Genomic DNA, 20,303 nt, shown 5'->3' with positions numbered 1-20,303 from the left:
GAGCTCCCTCTTGGGTGTGATGTTCTTGACTTGACATAAAAACTGCCCAGTGGGGCTGCTTCGGGAGCCAAGTCCAGATCAGTCTTGAGAGTGAATACAAAGGAGGTCCACACCAGATTTTTAACCAGGGCTGTGAAAAAAAAAATTCAACCTAATTCCCAGTTAATGTGAGGTTAATTACAAGTTAATGCAATTATCACAGCTAACACAATGCTCCTGCCTTTAGTTAAACAAGCGATTATAAAGCTCACGAGGGATGGTGCTGTAGAAGCCAGGTACCCTGCTGCCTGGCATCCTATCAAAAGTCTTTCCAGCTTTACTCCCAATACCAAACCTATTCTTGGCACTGGGTTTTTTGATGTGTATTTTCTAAAGAAATGAATGAGTAAGTTATTTGTGGCAGTTAATATTACCAAGCTGCCACGATCTAGAAGTGCTCATGAGACAGACCTCGGGTATGCCTGCGAGGAAAACTTCAGACTGGGCTAATGAGGAGGGGAGGAGCCACCTTTACTATCGTTAGTGCCATTCTATGGGGTTTGTGACTCTGGGCTGGATAGCAAGAACACCTGAGCACCAGCATGTGTCTCCCTGTACTGATGGCAGACACAATGCGACTCACTTCCTTAAGCTCCCATTTCTATACTTTCCCTGTCTTCCCTGACGCACTGTACCTTCAAACTGTGAACCATCCCATGGTATTCCATTGTGACAGTGAGAAAAGTTATTAATGCTGTGTTCTGGCAGAGTACAGAGGTGAAGAAGGCATGCCTACCTAGGCACTGCTCTGTGGATGACTGGCCACATGTCCTACAGAACCATTCAGTCTGTCCTATCTCCGCTTCATGAAGGTGTAAAGAGCCACCCAAGACAAATGCATTCCAACATCTGCAGAGTTTTGGTCTCTTCAGCTGTGTTTCGTTACGTGCAGTGTCAGGAAACAGCCAGGCTAAGCTTGAGGACCTCACCAGTGTCCACACATGCCTGGCATAGCCCCCCAAGGGCATGGTGTAGGTTTTTGTCCCCTGCAGCAGCCTTGCACAGAAACACATAACCTCCTGACTGTTTCTCATCCAGTGCTGTTGTTGCATGTAGCCAGGAACAAGCACGCCTGGACCCACAGGTTGAACATCCCTGACCTGAAAACCTCAGATCTGCATTGACTCAGTACTTGAAACGTCGTCCTTACCAACATCCCAGCAGGAGAAGAAAATCCTACTTCACAAAGCTTGGCTCCATGTACAAAGTTTATTTAAACTTTTGCTTTAAAGTGCGATCAAGCAGGGTATATAAGAAATATATGAAATGTGAATGAATTTCCTTTCTAAATTTGGGTCTAAAATTTTATATCTAAAAATTGCAAAGTTTTAAAAATGCCCCAAGCCTGAAACCCTTTGAGCTGTAAGCATTTTATATAGGAAACTTTCCCTGTGTCAACACGCATAGCCACTGTAACTCTGTGATGTTGCTCATACTAACTCAGGGCTCATCCAGCAGGCTACCCTGTATGAACCTTGAGTAGCACAGCTCGATATTCTGTGGAATATCACTCTCCAGTAGACATCTTGATAGAATGGCTATTCTTGTCAAACTCTTTATTTTAATTTTTAAAAAAAAACATAGATTTTATATTGAATATTTTAATTCTCCTCCCTCCCCCTCTCCCGGATCCACTAATCATACGGTGCCCACAGAACTTTGTGTTTTCATCATCATCTTTTAATTCCATCACACTCCATTGCTCTGACTGTAGACTTTTGGATGTGTAGCCATTCACTGGAACATGTTAAACTCACCCTGGACACTCCCTTAAGGAGAACCAACATTTTCCTGTTATCAGTTATCAATGACCTCATATAGGACTGGGATCCCAGTCCCATGTGTCCCACCCATGCTGTCTAACTCAAGCTGGTGCAGATCTTGTACATGCCATCATAGCCGCTCTGAGTTCATATGTGCAACTGCCTGCTGTGTCCAGAAACGACTTTCCTTGTGGCCATTCATCACCTCTGACTCTTACGGTCTTTCTGCTCCCTCTTCCACAATGACCCCCGAGCCGTTGGAGAAAGGAGTGGCACACAAAACTCAAATCCAAATGGATCAAGGACATCAGCAAAAGAAGTGAATCTGATAGTCAAGAAAGTGGGGGAACAGAACTGAACTTATGAACGCAGGGAAGGACTTGGTGAACAGTCAGGTATTAAGGTATTATGGTGAACAGTAAGGTAATAGGTATTGAGATCAACAGTTGAAAATGGGACCACACGAAACTGAAAAGCTTCTATACAACCAAGGACACCAGCATCCCAGTAAAGAGGCAGCCTATAGAATGAGGGGAAATCTTTAGGGGAAAAAAAAACCTGACAGGGTTAATATCTTACCAAACTCTTATTGGTATACTAAATGATTACATTTAAGTCTATTCTGCTATTTTAAAAAATATATATATTAAAATGCAAGCCCCTGAAATGGAAAAAGCACTTACCCAGCCATAAGCTGAAATTTAAGCATTGAGCTGGCCTCTAAATGATCCGTGACGGCCTCATAGTGCTGCAGTTATTGTGAATGGCCATTTTCAGCTAATGTTAATGTTTGTTACATTTATTTGCACAGCATAATCGTGAAAGAAGACCCCCCAAATGGAACCTGAACCCCACCGTACTCCCATTTACCCAGGAACCCATTACCTAAGACTGTTATTTAAATTAAATTTTCTCCAGTTAAAAAACACAGAGAAGAAAATCATCCAAATAAAATCTGAAGCTGAGGACGAAGCCAGATGACAGAGACATCGCCCTTGCAAGGCCTGGATTATCTCAAAATTACTACAAAAATGACTACATTCCCTGTTTCATGGATTTGACCCCAGAGCCTCCTAGGTGGTGTGTACCCTTCGGTGGTCCCTGTGTTAATCGGGGCTGAGGGTTCGAAGCAGCTTCTTACTCATGGGCAGTAGATAGAACCCAAGCTTGTCTAGATGGGAGAGCAGAACCCAGTGCTCACACGATTATTATCCAACATCTTCATCTCCAAGTTTTACCTTCACCTAGAGGACTGCTCCCTTTCTGTCCCCAAGCCCTGTGCACTGACACCTACTTTTCTGTCCCAGTTGATGTGTCCCCTCATGGCAGGTGACCTTGTCCCCATCCTTACACAGTCCAGTCACCTCTCTGTGGCATTCTCTATGTTGGTTTCTAAAATAGTTCCCGGCAGAGCCAAATCTTAACAGGAATCCTGTGCAGGACTCAGGAGGGTGTGGTCACTGGCTCATGTGTTGCTTGGAGACTGTGCGGGCTGGTCTGACGTCAACTTACCCAAGCCAGAGTTATCTGAAAGGAGGGAACCTCAACTGAGAGAAAGTGCCTCCTTAAAATTAAGCTGCAGGCAACCCTGTAAAGTTTTTTTTCTTAATTAGCAATTACATGTGGGAGGCACCAGCCTGCTGTGAATGGTGTCATCCATGGGCTGGCAGTCCTGTGTTCTATTTTCAAAAGGAGGCTAAGCAAACCATGGGGAGCAAGCCAGAGAGCAGTATCCCTCCATGGCATCGGCTCCTGCCTTCAGGCTCCTGCCCTGTTTGAGTTCCTGTTTGGACTTCTTTTGATGATGAACAGCAATGTGGACATGTAAGGCAAATAAACCCGTTCCTCCTCAACTTGCTTTATGGTCTTGTGTTTCAACACAGTAATAGAAACCCAATCTAAGTCAGTGACTTACTGGATATTTCTCTCCTTTTTCTCCTTGTCCTTTTGTGTGGCTTGGCTCACAGAGAGAAACTAAATGTTGCATTCCTTCTTCCTGCTTGGGAGCTGAACACTCAGAAATGCATGCGGTCAGCTTTATTCTCTAAGGCACTTATAGCCAGTTAGGGAGAAGAAAGGAGTATTGACAGGTCATTTGGCACCTAATACAGAAGAAAAGCAATAGAATTTTGAAAAGGGTGTGCAGAGAGTGCTGGGGTGACAGAAGCCAGACATCTTAGCCTAATCTGCACATCAAATTCCAGGACTAGCTAGAGAGACCCTATTTCAAAACAGAACAACAAGAACAAAAACAAAACAAAACCCAATAACATAAAAAAAAAAAAAAACCAAAAATCTGTGGGCAAAATTAGATTTTGTACCATGTGGAATTTTGCATTAATGGCATCTTTTCAAAGCTCCAAAAGTTTTCCCACTTCGAGGACTTCATATTTGGACACCAGGGACATTCAGCCTTGCATTGACAGTGGCTTCTGGAGACTAAGGCACACTCATGAGGCAATTGGTCTCCCAAGCTGGCCAAGCAGTGGCAGTCTGGTCTTTCCAGCTGTTCATGAGAGCACAGCGCCGCCTATCACTTCCTTTAGCTCACTCAGTGAAACTGCTCTGTAAATGGCCCCTCCAGAGCAGCATTCCCAAAACAAAACCCAGACTAGGACTTTTACAGAGCCCACAGTTACTGTGGCACTCAGCAAGCCCATTCCACCCTGATCCGATGAGTGTACTCTACGTGGGGATGCTCTAAGTCCCTAGAAGAGGAGTTGATATGGAGTGTCTTTAGTGTCTGGAAATTTGCCTCTGTGGCTGTTGACCAGCTTCAGTAACAAAGCCTTGTCTTACACTCTCACAGCAGATCCCGTTCCTCACTGTTCTGGGTGTTTAGAAAAGGCCAATGCTAAATCCAGGACTTTGGGGTTCCAGAAAAGCTTAAGTCTTTCCTGTGGGAGGGGCAGAATTCCCTGAGTTTTTTTGCCTAGACACTATTTCCCAAAGTGAGGAATAGGGTGACCACCATTCCGTATGGCTGTCCTCATAGAGTCCCCTGGAAGCCTGAGTCCTGGGCCCAGTTTGCATGAGGAACTGGCTTTAACCCCTAAACATAGCATATACAACAAGTGATATTGATATTTATTTATTTCTCACAAATCCGAAAGGATCAAAAGTAACAGAGCTGGGGAGATAGCAAGATGGCTCAGTGAGTTCAGCCATTGGTGCACAAGCCTGGGTTTGATTACTGGGACCTACATAAAGGTGGCAGGAGAGAAACAATTCCATAAAGTCCTCCTCTGACCTTCACACAGCTACTCACATATATATCCTACATGTGTGAGTGCGTGCACACACACACACATACACACATACTCATATATACTCAATAATTAATTATTATGATTAATTAACTAGTGACTAGAGGGGCTGGAGACAGGGCTTCCTGGGTAAAAGCACTTGCAGGATCATGAGGACCTGAGTTGCATCCACAAGTCTTGTTAAAGCTGGATGCAAAGTTAGTGTCTACAATCCCAGCATGCCTACAGGGACATGAGGGACAGATGAGAACATCTGGAAGCAGAAAATTCCACCTATCATGGTACACATGGCAGAAGGGCAATTAAGAAACTGTCACAAAACAAGGCAGGAGGTATGGACTGACACCTGATGTCCTCTGACTTCAATGCATGCACCATGGTACATAAGGGCCTAAGGTCACTGGGAGAGGGAGACAGTGGGGCCCCATTAGTTTTCTCTTCCTCTTTGCTTCCTGGTTCGTGAAGTAAGCAGCATATCACACTATACGTTTCCCGCCTCTTTCTCCTGGAGATCCTTCCAGAGGCCAGGTGGAAGATCAGTGGCTCTTCCAGTCTGAAACTCCAGATCTGTGAACCAAAAGAACACTTTTCTCTTCCTAAGTGAATTTTTAGAATGCTTTGGTCCAGTGACAAGCTTACTGGTTTAGAAAGAATGTATCCACAGTTGCAAAGTTACTACAGGGTTGAAAAGTGTATGAATTTGTAAAATTTGTTTGGGGGCCTGACTGCAGCTCAGTAAGTTACATTGTTTCAAAATAACAAATAGAACTTTCAGTGTTCTTGCCACAAAGAAGCAGTGAACATACAAGCTAAAATACAGAGTTCATCCTTGCCTCATTCCTCGGAATGTCTCAAAACCAACAGTTAAAAGGGAATTCAGTACCCGGAACCTTCCATCAATACTTAGAAGAACTGGATCTGGAGAGACGGTTTAGTAGTTAAGCACCCTTGTTGCTATTGCAAAGGACCTGGGCTCAGTTCCCAGTACTGCTTAGTGCCTTAGAGCTGTCCTAGAACCGTTGGTATCTAGTTCTAGGGGCTCTGGTGTTGCCCTTTGACCTTTGTAGGCATGAGGGACATGTGTGGTGCACATACAAACTTGCTTATGAAGGATTTATATGTGCAATAACGTAAGTGTTTTTTCTTTTTCTTTTTTATTAATTTAATTTTATTTTTATTAGGTATTTTCCTCGTTTACATTTTCAATGCTATCCCAAAAGTCCGCCATACCCACCCCCCAAACCACTACCCACCCACTCCCCCGTTTTGGCCCTGGGGTTCCCCTGTACTGGGGCATATACAGTTTGCAAGTCCAATGGGCCTCTCTTTGCAGTGATGGCCGACTAGGCCATCTTTTGATACATATGCAGCTAGAGTCAAGAGCTCCGGGGTATTGGTTAGTTCATAATGTTGTTTCACCTATAGGGTTGCAGTTCCCTTTAGCTCCTTGAGTAATTTCTCTAGCTCCTCCATTGGGGGCCGTGTGACCCATCCAATAGCTGACTGTGATCATCCACTTCTGTGTTTGCTAGGCCCCGGCATAGTCTCACAAGAGACAGCTATATCTGGGTCCTTTCAGCAAAATCTTGCTAGTGTATGCAATGGTGTCAGCGTTTGGGAGCTGATTATGGGATGGATCCCTGCATATGGCAATCACTAGATGATGGTCCATTCTTTCGAAGTGTTTTTTCATTAAATAGTGTTAGAAAAATGGAGGTTCCCGGAGGCTGGGAAGTCTCCATTTTCACACCCATGGCTCTCTCATTGTTGAGTATGCTGTCTAAGGCATCACAGGTGTTCACATACATCACATGCAATGCCTCACTGAACACAGAACGGAAAACGTGTGCTTTCCCACTTGTCCTGTGAGTGCAGGTGTGACACAGACAGGGTACTGGGCCCATGATGTCTACAAGGAACAGACTCCTTCCGGAAGACCTCAGCTGGATGCTTTCATTAATTAAGAGCACATAATGAAAACTGGGCAAAGTGGCACATGCCTTTAATGCCTCTTGGGAGGCAGTAGCAGACAGATCTTCATGAGTTCTTAGCCAGCCTGGCCACAAAGTGAATTCCAGTCCAGTGAAGTCACAGAGATCCTGTTTCAAATAAATAAATAAATAAATAAATAAATAAATAAATAGCACAACGATTAAACGTACGATCTTGTCAGCTTGGGCTACACAGTCAGGCCCCATTTTATATATATATATATATAAATAATAAAATACAACACACACAGAATACAACACACACACACACACAGAACAGAGGATGGAAATGGAAAGTTATCTCAGGAGGAGGTCAGAGCACCAGGCCTCTTTGGAGAAAGTCATTTCCTCACCTAATAGCACTATGAAGAATTCTCTCATGAAGCCCTTTCAAGGAAAAGAGATTTACTCAGCAACACTCATGCATGGTCTCCATCCACAGGGAGCTTTTGTTGAAGGGAATGAAATATATTCTCCAGAATTGAAGAGACAGTTAGCGAGAGTCCCACACAGATACTACACCCATGAGGATGGAGTAGTTTATTCCCTAGGGAATAGCCACATGCCCAGGCCCTGTTCAGCACTGCTGAGGTGGTCTGAACCTTTGAGGGAGCAAGTGTGGCACGGGAGACAAGTCAAGAGCACTGGAGTTTCTTTCATTATGGGCCTCAAGACAATCATGCTCCAGGCCCAGGGGACCTGGGGTTTGATTTGTCTCCCTCACACCAGACAAGCTATTTCCTTCAGTGGCGCCGCAAATGTCTGCTTTTCTGCTGAGCGGGGAGCTTGCTTCAGGTAATGGAGCCGTCAGTTACTCCTCATCGCCTGCTTTCTTTACCTTTTCACCTCCTGAACTTTGATTTTTTTTTTTTTACCCCTTCATGTTTCTGTTTATGCTGTGAGTTTTCTAGTTTGGAAGCAGAGCAGAAATATCTTAAGAGAAAAGGACAGGAGGATACAAGGTAGCAGGAAAGGCGGCCTCCTTATAAAACCACCATATTGGGTGTTCTGAAAGTCGCCCCCCACCCAAGGCCTCAGGTTTCAACAAAGGAGTTTATGAGGGAGACCAGTTAATTGCTTAGAAAAATAAGTGCTCACTTTGTGAAGTATAAAAATGTCATTTACCCCGTGCCTTTAAGCTAACTTATATTTAAGTGGTTAGCCAGTGGCTAGAGACTAGAAATTTTAATGTCTTCAGAAGCGTACTCTGTAATTACTGGGTACGTTGAACAGCAGTTAGTCACCATGATCTTTTTCATAACCCTAAGAGTGGTGAGAGTTTATTTTCCTAGAAAAAAAAATACAGTAATTCATGTGTGCCGGAGGCAGGCAGGCAAATGACTAGCCTGTACATGTGCGAGTCAAGAATTCCTAATTTTGCCTTTTGACTTAAACTAATGATGGGAAATGGCCGCACTGCGCATGCCAACTCCATGTAAGGCAAGCAGAACGGTTCTTGCAGGGAATCCGGTGAAGACCTTTGGAGCCAGCAGAAGCGCTAGAGCCTTCAGCTGCGGTGGTGACTTGAGGGTGGCAATGCAGCCTGCCAGAGGAGTGTAGAGGTCAAATATTAGACTGCACGGAACTGCATAAAATGTAATTGAAAGCCACCATCTCATGTTTTAAAGAGACCTCTCCAGTGCTGACTCTTCTTGCCTATAGCTGATTGTGTTGCAGCTTGCCTTCTTCGAACCACCGTTTCTCTCTAAATTCCAATCTTTGAAATAGGGACATTGAAGTTGAAATTTGTCATTTGTTTCATAGAAAGTCTTTTTGAAAGAAAAAAAAAAGACACTAGAGTCTGGGGCGGCTCTGGCTCAACGGGGTAGCACTTGCCTAGCATGTTAGAGCATGGATTCAATTCCCATCAGAGAATAAAGAAAGGAAGAGAAGGAAGAAAAGAAAAGAGAAATATGTACTGGGTCAGTTGAAGGATAAATAAAACCAGCCCCAGCCAAGACTGTAACCTTATATGCCAATTACACAAATACTTACTGTACCAGTGTTCGGTACACACAGGCCAGGGTCTGGAGACCTCAAGCAGATAGATTGACTTCCTGTTTCATGATATTACTCCCTAGTGAGCCGTAGTAAACAAAGATGTAAATAACGCATTGCAGTGTGCAGGAAACAAAAATGATGTTCACTTGAGGAGCTAGTGAATCAGTCATGCAGTGTACCAAAGAGGAGCAGCATCCCGAGGGATACAGAGAGAAGCTTGGTGGCTCATATGTGTCTAGGGGCAGTGCAGTGTTCTCTGGGCCGCAGGACATACAGCAAGAGTGTCCTCATGAAACCCACAGCAGGCTGGGCAGTGGTAGCACACGCCTTTAATCTCAGCACTTGGGAAGCAGTGGCAGGTGGATTTATGAGTTTGAGTTTGACTTTATGAGTCTGGTCTACAGAGTGAGTTCTAGGACAACCAGGGATACACAGAAAAACCCTGTCTCAAAAAACCAAAACAAATAAAAACCAAGCAAATAAACCAAAAAACAAAACCAAAAAACAAAACAACAACAAAAAAACCACAAACCAAAAAACCCCACAGCAGAACCCAGAGCAGAGCCACTCAGTTGGCCATGAGAAAAACTAGAAGAAGGCTTTTCAGAGCAGGTCTATCTGAGAAGGAAGCATCCAAGTTGAAAGGGGTGGGGGGAGGCAGGTAGGTGGGGACTAGCTACCCATGCTAAGAATCAGGGTCTGGGGTTAGCACATGGGAACTATGGAAATCCCAGGTACCAGAAAAAGACCCACTGTCCCAGTGATCTAGACAGACACTAAGAACATGCAGGGAGGATGAGCTGAAGTCAAGTGGAACATGTAACCCTCATAGGACTTGGGGAATTTTCATTCCATCTGTGTGATGGAGAAGCCCTGAAGGGTTTGACAGAGGGGTTTTACAGTAAGTCCCCTGCCTTAAAAGACCTCTTTTCGACTCCCGTGTAAAAAGTGCTTGATAAGGAAGGGAAGCTGTTGACAGGGAGAGTCCTTGGAAGGCTGTGGCCTTCCCTGGTCCCCCATCTAATGGTGAAGACAGAAGTAGGGACTGATAATGTGTAGCATGTAGTTGAAAGTCAGCAAGACTGGGTGTGAACTCTGAAGAACCCAGAAAAACCAAGGGCCCTTCCTGCAGTGTTTGGATATGGGTGGGTGTGGTAACATGTGGAAATACTTGGGAATAGAATGAATAGATTTGTTTTCGATACTGTGTTTGAGGGTTCTGCTATGGGTTGCACTGTGCCCTCAGTTCCCAGGACCTTTAAATGAGACTTTATTGGGAAATCGGGTCTCTGCAGCTGAGCTGAAGGGAACATGAAGTCATCCTGCAATAGCTGTTTCCTCAAGCCAATGTGAAGGCTCTGCTTCCAAGAAGAGCGTATGTGTATATGTGCGTGTGTGCATATGAGCAAGCACAGCACTAGAGGATGACCAGGTCAGAGACTGCAGTGATACACTTGAAGGCCAAGACTTACCTGCAACCACCGGAAGCTGAGAGAAGTAGGCGACAACCAAACTCCTCTAGTCAGGGTTACCATTGCTGTGATGAAACACCCCGGCCAAATGCAACATGAGGAGGAAAAGGTTTAGGTCACTCCCAGTTTCACTGTGATCAAAGCAGTAAGGACAGGAAATCAAACAGGACAGGAACAATGCAGAAGCCATGGAGCGATGCTGTTTACCGATTTGCTCTTTGAGGCTTGCACAGCCTCCTTTCTTATAGAACCCAGGACCACAAAGGGCCCTCCAATATTAACAACTAATTAAGAAAATGTCCTACAGTCCGATCTTGCAGAGGACACCCTTGTCTCAGATGATCCTACTTACTTCAAGCTGAAGTAAAACTAGCCCACACACAAATACCTTAAGTGTAGGCATCTAGCTCTTAACAGCAATGAGGTTGTCAGTGATTTTATTTTGGTACACCTAATTAATACATTGTTACAACAGCCACAAGAAACTTCTGCCTGGCCCAAACAAGTGCACTGGTACCATGGCCTGAGACTGGGATCTGTCTTAGAATCCATGATTGCCACACTGAGGAGGGATGGTACAGGCAGAGGGAAGACTGTTGCTGTTTGTAGCGTGCTACTCTATCAGGATGCTCGTGACTCATCCTGCAGTTCAACCATCATAAACACAGAGAAAAGAAATGAGTGAGAAGTTTACAGCAAGCTTTCCAGCAGCCCTGAAAGGACAGAGCTAGATGTTGCCTGCATCTATTAAGAGATAAACTGCACCAAACATACCCAGTGGAAGAGCATTCCTACCTCCCTAATGACTTGATTGTTTGTAATAAAATACGGATCAGTTGTCCTTAGAGCATTAGCAATCTCAGATATTTCGTCCTGCAAGATACCAGGATGCTTTTCCTGAAGAACTCTCTTTCCCACAGTTGGGTTTTCTATACTCCATCTTCATGATATCCCCTCTTCCTCTATCAAGGACACAGTAGCTTCCAGGGCAGACCATCTAATTAATATTTAGAATATTCAAACACAGAGGTAAAAAAAAAATAGAGTTCTTTCATGATCCAGAGAGAAGGGAAGCTGTTGGGAGCCTCCAAAGAGCCTTTCAGGAGCTTGACTATTCCAGGCTGCTTGTCATGTGATTCTGTCTTCCACCTCTCATTTCTTCTAACCTTTGACCAATCAACCTTGTGGCCTCCTCAGAGCTCTCCTTCAGCTCCTCAGTGGCTTAGCCTTGTGTTTCTGTAACAGAACACCCCAGGAAAGCATTTCAGAGTAAAGAAGGGTTTATTTGGGCTCCATGTTTTTTTTTTGGGGGGGGGGGGTGTTATGGACTGGGTTCTGTTGCTTTAGAGCCTGTGGCGAGAAGCACATGCTGTGGGCACAGGTGGAACAAAGCCAATGTTTAGGTGGAGAGAAAAAAGAGGGGGAGAGAGAGACACACAGAGAGACAGACACACACATACAGAGAAGGAGAGAGACAGAGAGAGGACAGAGAGAGAGAGAGAGAGAGAGAGAGAGAGAGAGAGAGAGAGAGGATCCCCACACTTCGCTGAATACACACCCCCTATAATCTAAGACCTCCCAATAGACATTACCTTCTTAAGGCTCCATAACATCTGGCAGCCTTAAACATCTAGATGGATCTTTTCAACATCTGCATAGGCCTTTTTGGGGACATTTATACACACTATAGCACAATGTCTCCCTGTGAGCAGGGGAAAAAAAAATCAATTTCCTATTGATTTGCAATTTGAGGAAAACCAGAAATAACATTTAATGTTGAGAATGAAAAGATTAGCTACTTGCCATGATGCCTTTAAGACAAAGTTTAGTGAGTATGTATAATCTTCCAGCATATGGACAAAAGAAGATGCTGTTTCCATTAAAAGTGATGTCTTCAGGGTGGTGGAGATGGTTCAGTGGTTAAGACTAGGCGCTGCTCTTGCAGAAGACCTGAATTTGGTTCCCAGAACCCATATGCAGCAGTTGTCAGTCAACGTAACAACTCCAGTTCCAGGGGACTGATTGCCCTCTTTTGCCTTCTGCAAGCACCCACACATGTGAAATATGCTCACAAGGACACATACACAATTATATAAATCTTTAAAGGGATGATAGCTTCATTACATGTGTCTTTTAAATGTATTTTTGTTTGCCTTTTTCAGAGCTTGATTCATAACTAAGACTCACATGATTTTTTCTTTATCCAGTGTGGTGGTTTAAATGAGAATGGTCCGCCACTCCAAAGGCTCATGCATATTTGCATGCTTAAGTCTCCATGATTTATTTTGAAGGGTCAGGAGGTGTGTCCTTGTTGAAATAGCTGTGTCCTTATTGGACGGGGTGTATCCCTGAGGGTGGTTTTTTTCTCAAAAGGTCCAGTCTCTCTCTCTCTCTCTCTCTCTCTCTCTCTCTCTCTCTCTCTCTCTTTCTCTCTCTCTCTTTCTCTCTGCTGATTTAAATGTAGAACTCTCACTTCTGCAGCTCCAAGCCTACTTTCTTGCTGCCATGTTCTCCATCATGATGATTAGGGACTAGCCCTCTAAACGTGTAAGCAAGCCCCCAGATACATGCTTTCCTTTATTAGAGTGGCCTTTCTCATTGGGTCTTTTCATAGCAATAGAACTGTGACTAAGACACCCAGCCCAGAGTCATCACTTGCTTAAATAACTCACCTGATAATATTTTTCTTTCTAAATTACTTTTTGAGAATTGCATAGAATGTATCTGATCATATTTATCCCCTCCCCCAACTTTCTCCTGAATCCACTTCTACATCCCTATCCCTTATACTAAATATTCTCTCTCTCTCCCTCTCCTTCTCTCAAAAGAAACCCAACAAAAACAAAAACAAAAACAAAAAAACCAAAGTTCTACTTGTGTTGCCCAGCTACTGTTGGGTATAGGGTCTGCCCTGTAGTGAGGTAGAACAGGAGTCACACAAACAAAAAAACTGATTCTCCCTCTCCCTGCAGCCACCAGATGATAGATCCTCAGCTAGAGGTGGGGTCTGATACTCAGGTCCCCTACTGCATGGTGGGATTTTTAGCTGGCTTGTGCATGCTATTACCATCACTGTGAATTCATGTGTGCAACTGCCCTATTATGTCCAGAGAACACTGATTCCTTAAAGTCATTCACCAGCCCTGGCTCTTACAAGATCCCTGAGCCATAGGGGAAAGGGTGTATTATCTACATACTACTTAGATATTAGCACTCTGAATCCTCTTGTTTTGTTTTTGTTTTTTTGACCAGTTGTGTGTGTCTCTATGTTAACTGCCATTTCTCAAGAAGCAAGGAGCTTCTATGATGAGAGATGAGCAATGCACTAATCTATGGCTATAGCTGTAAATCATTAGGAGTTATTTTAATACCATTTCCACTTATCGGAACAATAGTAATAGGTTCTGCCCTATGGCCTATGACCTGTTTAGCTACATGTTCTCAGCCTTGTTAATGATGGTATATTTGGGTTCCATCTCATGGAGGGATGCTTAGATTGAATTGGAAAGTGATAGGTTACTCCATTAACATTCATGCCACTATTAAACTGGCAGACATGTGTTGTCAGACCAGTGATTATTACTGCTTTTAGGATTCACAGCTGAATAAGCTTAATAATTACCTTTCTCCTCTGGTAGCACGTATAGAATCTTTGAACACTGTGAGAACTAGACCATAGGGATGAAGAATCCTATGATCCTATGATACTCGACACTCACTTGCATTCTCTGTGTTTTATGACTCCAGTATGTGGTGTGTTCAACCCTTAGGTCTAACTGTCGAGTCCAGGAGGACAACCAGGAGTCATGACAGTGTCCTTCAATGAATGGTGCTATATAGGACTCCATTTGGCCAACGACTCTAAAAGAGATCACCCATTTCTGGTACTGGAGATTTTATTTGCTAGCATATAACATCTAGTTGAAGAATTGTCCCTGATTATAGGATGACTCCATTTAAGCTCATTAGTTTTTCTATGTTACTATTTTTATTAAATCCTATCTCAATTTAAAATATGGAGCTGAATGTGCATCCATACAGTCAGTTCTCATTTAAACAGTGTCTTAAAAAGGTGAGTATTCCAGTATTATTTTTTTAAATTTTATTTTAGGAGAAAATTGAGTCTATACAGAATATAATACAACACAAAGAACTAGAAATCATGCATGTTATAGAAATTGCTTTTGCTTTGTAGCTGAAGACAGGGAGATAGACAACCACCGCCCCTCCCCACTCCTGCAGGGGTGAACCAAGGAAGGGAGGAGCATGGTGGGAAGACTCCACTCCCTCTGACTTGAGGTTAGAGGTTTGTGCTCCTTACCCAGCTACCCTGTTAAAACAGTAACTCGGCTCCTCCCACACTGCAGATAAAACCATCTATGCTTTGCTAACCCCTAGAACTTTCCCACATTAGCTTACAGGGCAAAGGGGAGTTTATAAATGTCATTGTGTTGATTAGAGCTGACATCCCATGGTCCTCAGTGGACAATATTCCCTTTTGATTCTCACAGAATCGGGAGGTTTGGGGGCCGAGCAAATGGAGAAAACAACAGGCACAACCAGCCCACTGGGATGAGGATCTGCTAGGCTTCTGAAGTATCCGGGTACAGAATGGCTGTGTTTGTCTTTTGGTTCAGCACAAGCACCTGAGGGTGATGGCAGTGGAGAAGCTGAAGGTCACAGCAGGAAGCAGGCATGTGCTCACTAGGAGCCTAAAGCTACCATCCTACCTCTTTATTTAGCTTGTCTGAGCTAACTTGCATGGTCCTGAAGTCCCATTAGCTTTTTCTTTAAAACTTTGACGGAGGATCTTGGAACTCTTTTTGAGGGACATCTGTTTTAGAGGAATCATACATTTGAGGATAAAAAGAGCTTTTGGTACCACTCTGGCTCCTTAACAGCATCTTTGACACCTTTCTCCTAGCATTCAGGTTTCCCCTGCCACCACTTGAAAGGAAGATTAGATTCTGATTAGCATCTACATCAGCTCACTCAGGGGACTTGCAACCTCTCCTAATTAATTAGAGGCCTGCAGTGCGCCATTCCAGCAGCAGCTGGTCCACCTGCTCTGCTCACCAGCTCCCAAATGGTTTTCAATGCATATCCCTGGCCTGTGGCTAACGTTTGATTAGTGACTAAACTTAAGAGGACAATAAAATCAAGGTCCAAATGTCGATCAAACATTGATAAATAAGTCGTTACACTCATGTCCTAAGGCCTCCATAACAGACTGTGACTTTAGTGTCTCAAGTCCGTGCAGGTGTGTTGACTGACAGCTCTTTCTAGGTCTGTGGTTGAAATAGTCTGCACCAGGAACTGTGGTCTTTTGAGGAGGGCATTATGGGAGAATGTGATTTCTTGGCTTGCAGAAACCACCTGCAAACAAGGCTCTTACCCCTCTGCTTTCCACATAAGCTGTGAATGGTCTAGTCTCTCTCCCATGGAAACCAGTTCTTGCCTTCTTTCCTCTTTATAAGCATCCTACATTTTCAGCAGGCTAAACTTGGCAGATCTCCCATCATACATACCCACCCAATCACATCATCAGAGTAAATCGTGATGTTTAATGAAACACATCCCTGGGCTCCAGGAATTACATCAATGAAAAATGAAAGGTTGAGTCTGACAATGTTAGAGTATATAAAATCGTTAATATCTTGAAGGAATGCTTTGAAGTTGAAAGCAGTAGTGTAGTGCGTGTCTGTAATCCCAGCACTAGGGTGGCTGAGGCAGAGAGATGCTGATCTTGTGGCCAGCCTGAGGTTCATAATAAAACCCTGTCAGAAGAAAGAAGAGAGCCAGGGAAGCCTGCCTTTAAAATCAGTGCTAGTGTCTAGCCAAATAAAAGACCCCATTGATCTATAAACTTAAAGAAAAAGTGGAGTCCTTTCTGGTTTAAAGATGCTACATGGGAAGCTGAGAGACCATGCTGTGGTTAACAGCACAAGGAGGCTAACGTGCACACCTGCACCCAGGTAATAACCCAGGCATTTTCTGGGCATGTGTATCTGTAGCCACAGCACTGTAGCAGGGTAGAGATGGGGGCATCTCTGAGACTTACTGGCTGCCAGCCCAACCAAGACTTGCATGTTCCAGGTTGAGAGAAAGAGAGAGAGAGAGAGAGAGAGAGAGAGAGAGAGAGAGAGAGAGAGAGACAGAGAGAGACAGAGAGAGAGCCTGAATCAAACACCCTCCTCTTGCTTCAGGGGTGCACACAGGTACATGCATCCATAGATACGGGGTGTATATACACTATATATACATATATATGTTTATATACACAGAGATGCTATATTTCATATTGCCATAGAATCGGTTCCAAAAATATCTATTAAAATCATTATGTGGGTGGTATCCAAGAGTGTCCAAGGAAACTCAGACACATTTCCTAGATAGGGACTGACATCTGTTCAATTATTAAATGGAGTAAAGTGTAGCAGGGTACTCTTGCAGACTTTGCACATTGACTCTGTGGAGGTGAGACATGATCTAGAAGGGTTGGGGCAGTGAGTGTCATGTACTTGACACACAGAGCTACCCCCACCGCTGATTTTAAGGGCATCCCTTTAGTTCCTGGAAGCGTTGTACTTGAGGGTGGATCTCTTTACTTTGTAAAAGATCTGCTCACTGGATATGGTAGGCAAACACTTTATCCAGTGTTTAGAATAAAACTCTCAGGAAGTTTGAGAGGATGTTTACAATTATTTTTGAACTCTCTAAATAAAAACCAGCCGAGCACAAATAGCTAATTTATTCCCTAAAACTCATTTTTCTTCGTCAAAAGAGCAGGCACAATAAACATGATTGGCAAGCTACTTGTCTTCAGCAGTGTAGATGTTCATTTGGGGGTTGAATGTGCATAATAAAAGATTGTGGGAGACAGAAATTTTCCTTAGAGACTTCAAGTCCAAGAGCCACGATTGCCATTGTTTGGTGGCTGTTTCCACTAAAGATATGGAAGGGGCTTTCCAGGCTGAGTCTTAGGAAGTCATGGTATCTGAGGGCTAGAAAATAAATATGTCACACAAAGGTATGTCCATGATCACAACAGAGTCTTGTACCTGTTTGAAAATAGATTGTAAGCTTTGTTATTTGTAAGATATTAAAATAAAATTACCATAAATACCATTTAAATATTATATTAAAATATTTTATTAGGTATAAGAAAAAACAGGTCTCTCAATTAAAATGTGCACTTATGTTTCAGATTATAGTAGTGAAAATAGTCAAACCAATGTAGTTTAATTGACAGAATAGACTATTTTTTGTTGTTGTTTCTTTTTGAGACAGGGTTTCTCTGTGTAGTCCTGACTGTCCTGGAACTCACTCTGTAGACCAGGCTGGCCTCGAACTCAGAAATCCGCCTGCCTCTGCCTCTCAAGTGCTGGGATTAAAGGCGTGCACCACCACTGCCTAGCCAAAATAGACAATTTTATGCTGATGTATAATCAGGATATATATGTGATATATATATATATATATATATATATATATATATATATATATATTCAGCTGTGTGTTGATTTACTGTAAGATGTTAATACACCATATAACTATCTTTTTAACAAATAAGTATGAGACTTCCACTTTAGGTCAAGACTTTTCTCTGGGATGAATATGGAAATATATATATAAGGTAGAAATAGGCTCCATCCTTGAAGCACTGGATGGGCTGATAACCTTCAAGTTTTGCTTTTTGATGTTGCACCGATGACCATGGGTGTTTTTCTTACTTCCCTTTTCTCAGAAGTGTGCCTTTTCCAGAGAAAACCGTGTTTTGAATATACAGGGAATTTCTGAGTAAACACCATTGACTGAGTGGCTCTGTCCCAGTTATCCTCCACTGCTGCACAGTGCAGTATGGTTTCAATTCCCAAGGCATTATGGGTACTCTGAACATGTCCAGAGTCCTGAATCTTTAGCCATCTCCATTTCACAACTTTGGATGCTGGCTTTAGATTTCTTCCTTCTCACATGCAACATAATGGAAGGATTAGCTGTAGCATCCCTGGTGTCTGTGAGTACTGGTTTTGTTTAGTCCACAATGACTAAACAAAAGACAACAGCCCTTTGTCATACTCTAGTTAGTGGCTTACTGAGTAAGAAATTCTTGAGAATTTAGAAATCTTTTTGTAATCGCCACTTGCTTTTTATGTAGTGAGTATCCTCTTCTGGGCTGTAAAAGAATGCCATAACCCTGGTAGTAAACACATTTATTTTCTTCTGGCCTCTGCGAGCCAGGTGTCTGCATGCTGAGCTCTCCTGACTCCTCTTGTCCTCCTGGGTAAGCAGACCCATATGCTAATCTCCTCTTAGAGAGAAGGCACTGATGCTAATGGGGCCTCTGCACAGGGCCTCATGCCCTCTTAATCTCCTCTCCCAATACAGCCTCATTCCGAAGGCCTGCATTTAGACCTTGAGGATTTGGGAGGGGATACAATTCAGTCTCCAAGGCATTGATTAATGTTTTCTACGTTTTAGATTGACTGTTATTCCATTTACATACCAAAGAAATTAAATGATCTTTCAAAAGTCAGGCCTATGTAGATTGTCAGTACAAAACAGAATATCACAGCTTTCCACTTGCCTCGTTGCTGAGCCCGATCTGTCCTTTCCGTTCCTCTGAACCTCTCATCCCTGGCACACCCCACATCTACTCGAGGAAGGTTTCCACAGGATTTGACTGACAGAGCAGTGGGTCAGAACTTCTGGGCTTGAATCTAAACATCCTGTTCTTGAAGATCTCTGGGCTATGTAAGCTCTGCACTCTTTAGAGTCCCAGCAACCAAACAAAACAAGAAGCTGTTTGATAAGAAGCCTTGGCCACACTGTCCAAGGTGTCAGACAGAAATCACATAAGCAGTTAAATAGCAGAGTTCAGTCTTTAACACAAAGAGTAGTAAAAGAGATAGCAAAAACAATGTTTATAAGAATGTTTGTTTCCAGGCTGAATTCATTATCTGGAAGATTACTACCAGAGGCAGTAAAACTCCAAAATGCAATCTTTAATTACTATTGCACACACACATAAACACACACACATACACACACACACGCACATGTGTGTGCACACACACTCAGCCACCCTTCAGTCAGCTACCACTCTTCACCCCTCTAAGACATACATTAATGTTTCACTGTTGCTCCTCACATGGTCCCAACATAACTCTGGGATAGAGACCACAGTCATCAGTTGTGAAAATAGATACAGAAATGGCTAAGAGATGTGCAAACATGGGACTTCAGGCTACAATCGCGATTTGGAATACACATGATCACAGAAAGAATTCTTGCAGCATCTCTTACTCTGGGCAAAAGCCAAAAGTCATGGACAAACCAGTGAGCTAACTGAAGGATGAGTAGGGTCTGTGAACAAAGGCAGACATGCGAAAGCATGCAGAGCAGGTACTGGAAAACTGTCATCGAACCAGGAAATCTACAGAAAGCTAGGCTGTCACAGAGCTAACTTGTACGGATAATGCAAGCTAATACAGACAAGAACACGTGCTTTGCTGTTTCAGGGCCTCTGGGCTATTTTTTTTCCAGATGCAGAGATAGCATCTTGAGGCCTCCAAGCTAGGTCACCATCCCAGAAGCTATAGTTTGGGACATTCTATACCTAACCCAGCAAAACTATCCTATTTAATGAGGACATTTCCAAATCAACAAGAGTTTGCCACTCAGTAAGTGATGGATGGGGAATTCCTCATAGAAGAAGTATTATTCATTTACTTACTCTCAGATTCATCCATCTCCAGACCCAGCATCCTT

At 43.3% G+C, this 20,303-nt stretch overlaps 1 protein-coding gene across 10 annotated transcripts in view; it reads left to right on the top strand.

Annotated features, from left to right (window-relative positions):
• Piezo2 (piezo-type mechanosensitive ion channel component 2) overlaps window positions 1-20,303 on the top strand; it is a 377,504-nt gene that overhangs the window by 101,458 nt on the left and 255,743 nt on the right. The gene's annotated exons all lie outside the window — the stretch shown is intronic.

Source organism: Mus musculus, chromosome 18 (assembly GCF_000001635.26).
Source record: "Mus musculus strain C57BL/6J chromosome 18, GRCm38.p6 C57BL/6J".
Taxonomy (NCBI): Eukaryota; Metazoa; Chordata; class Mammalia; order Rodentia; family Muridae; genus Mus; species Mus musculus.
The sequence above is the reverse complement of the archived record's forward strand: the minus strand, read 5'-3'. Positions and strand labels throughout refer to the sequence as shown.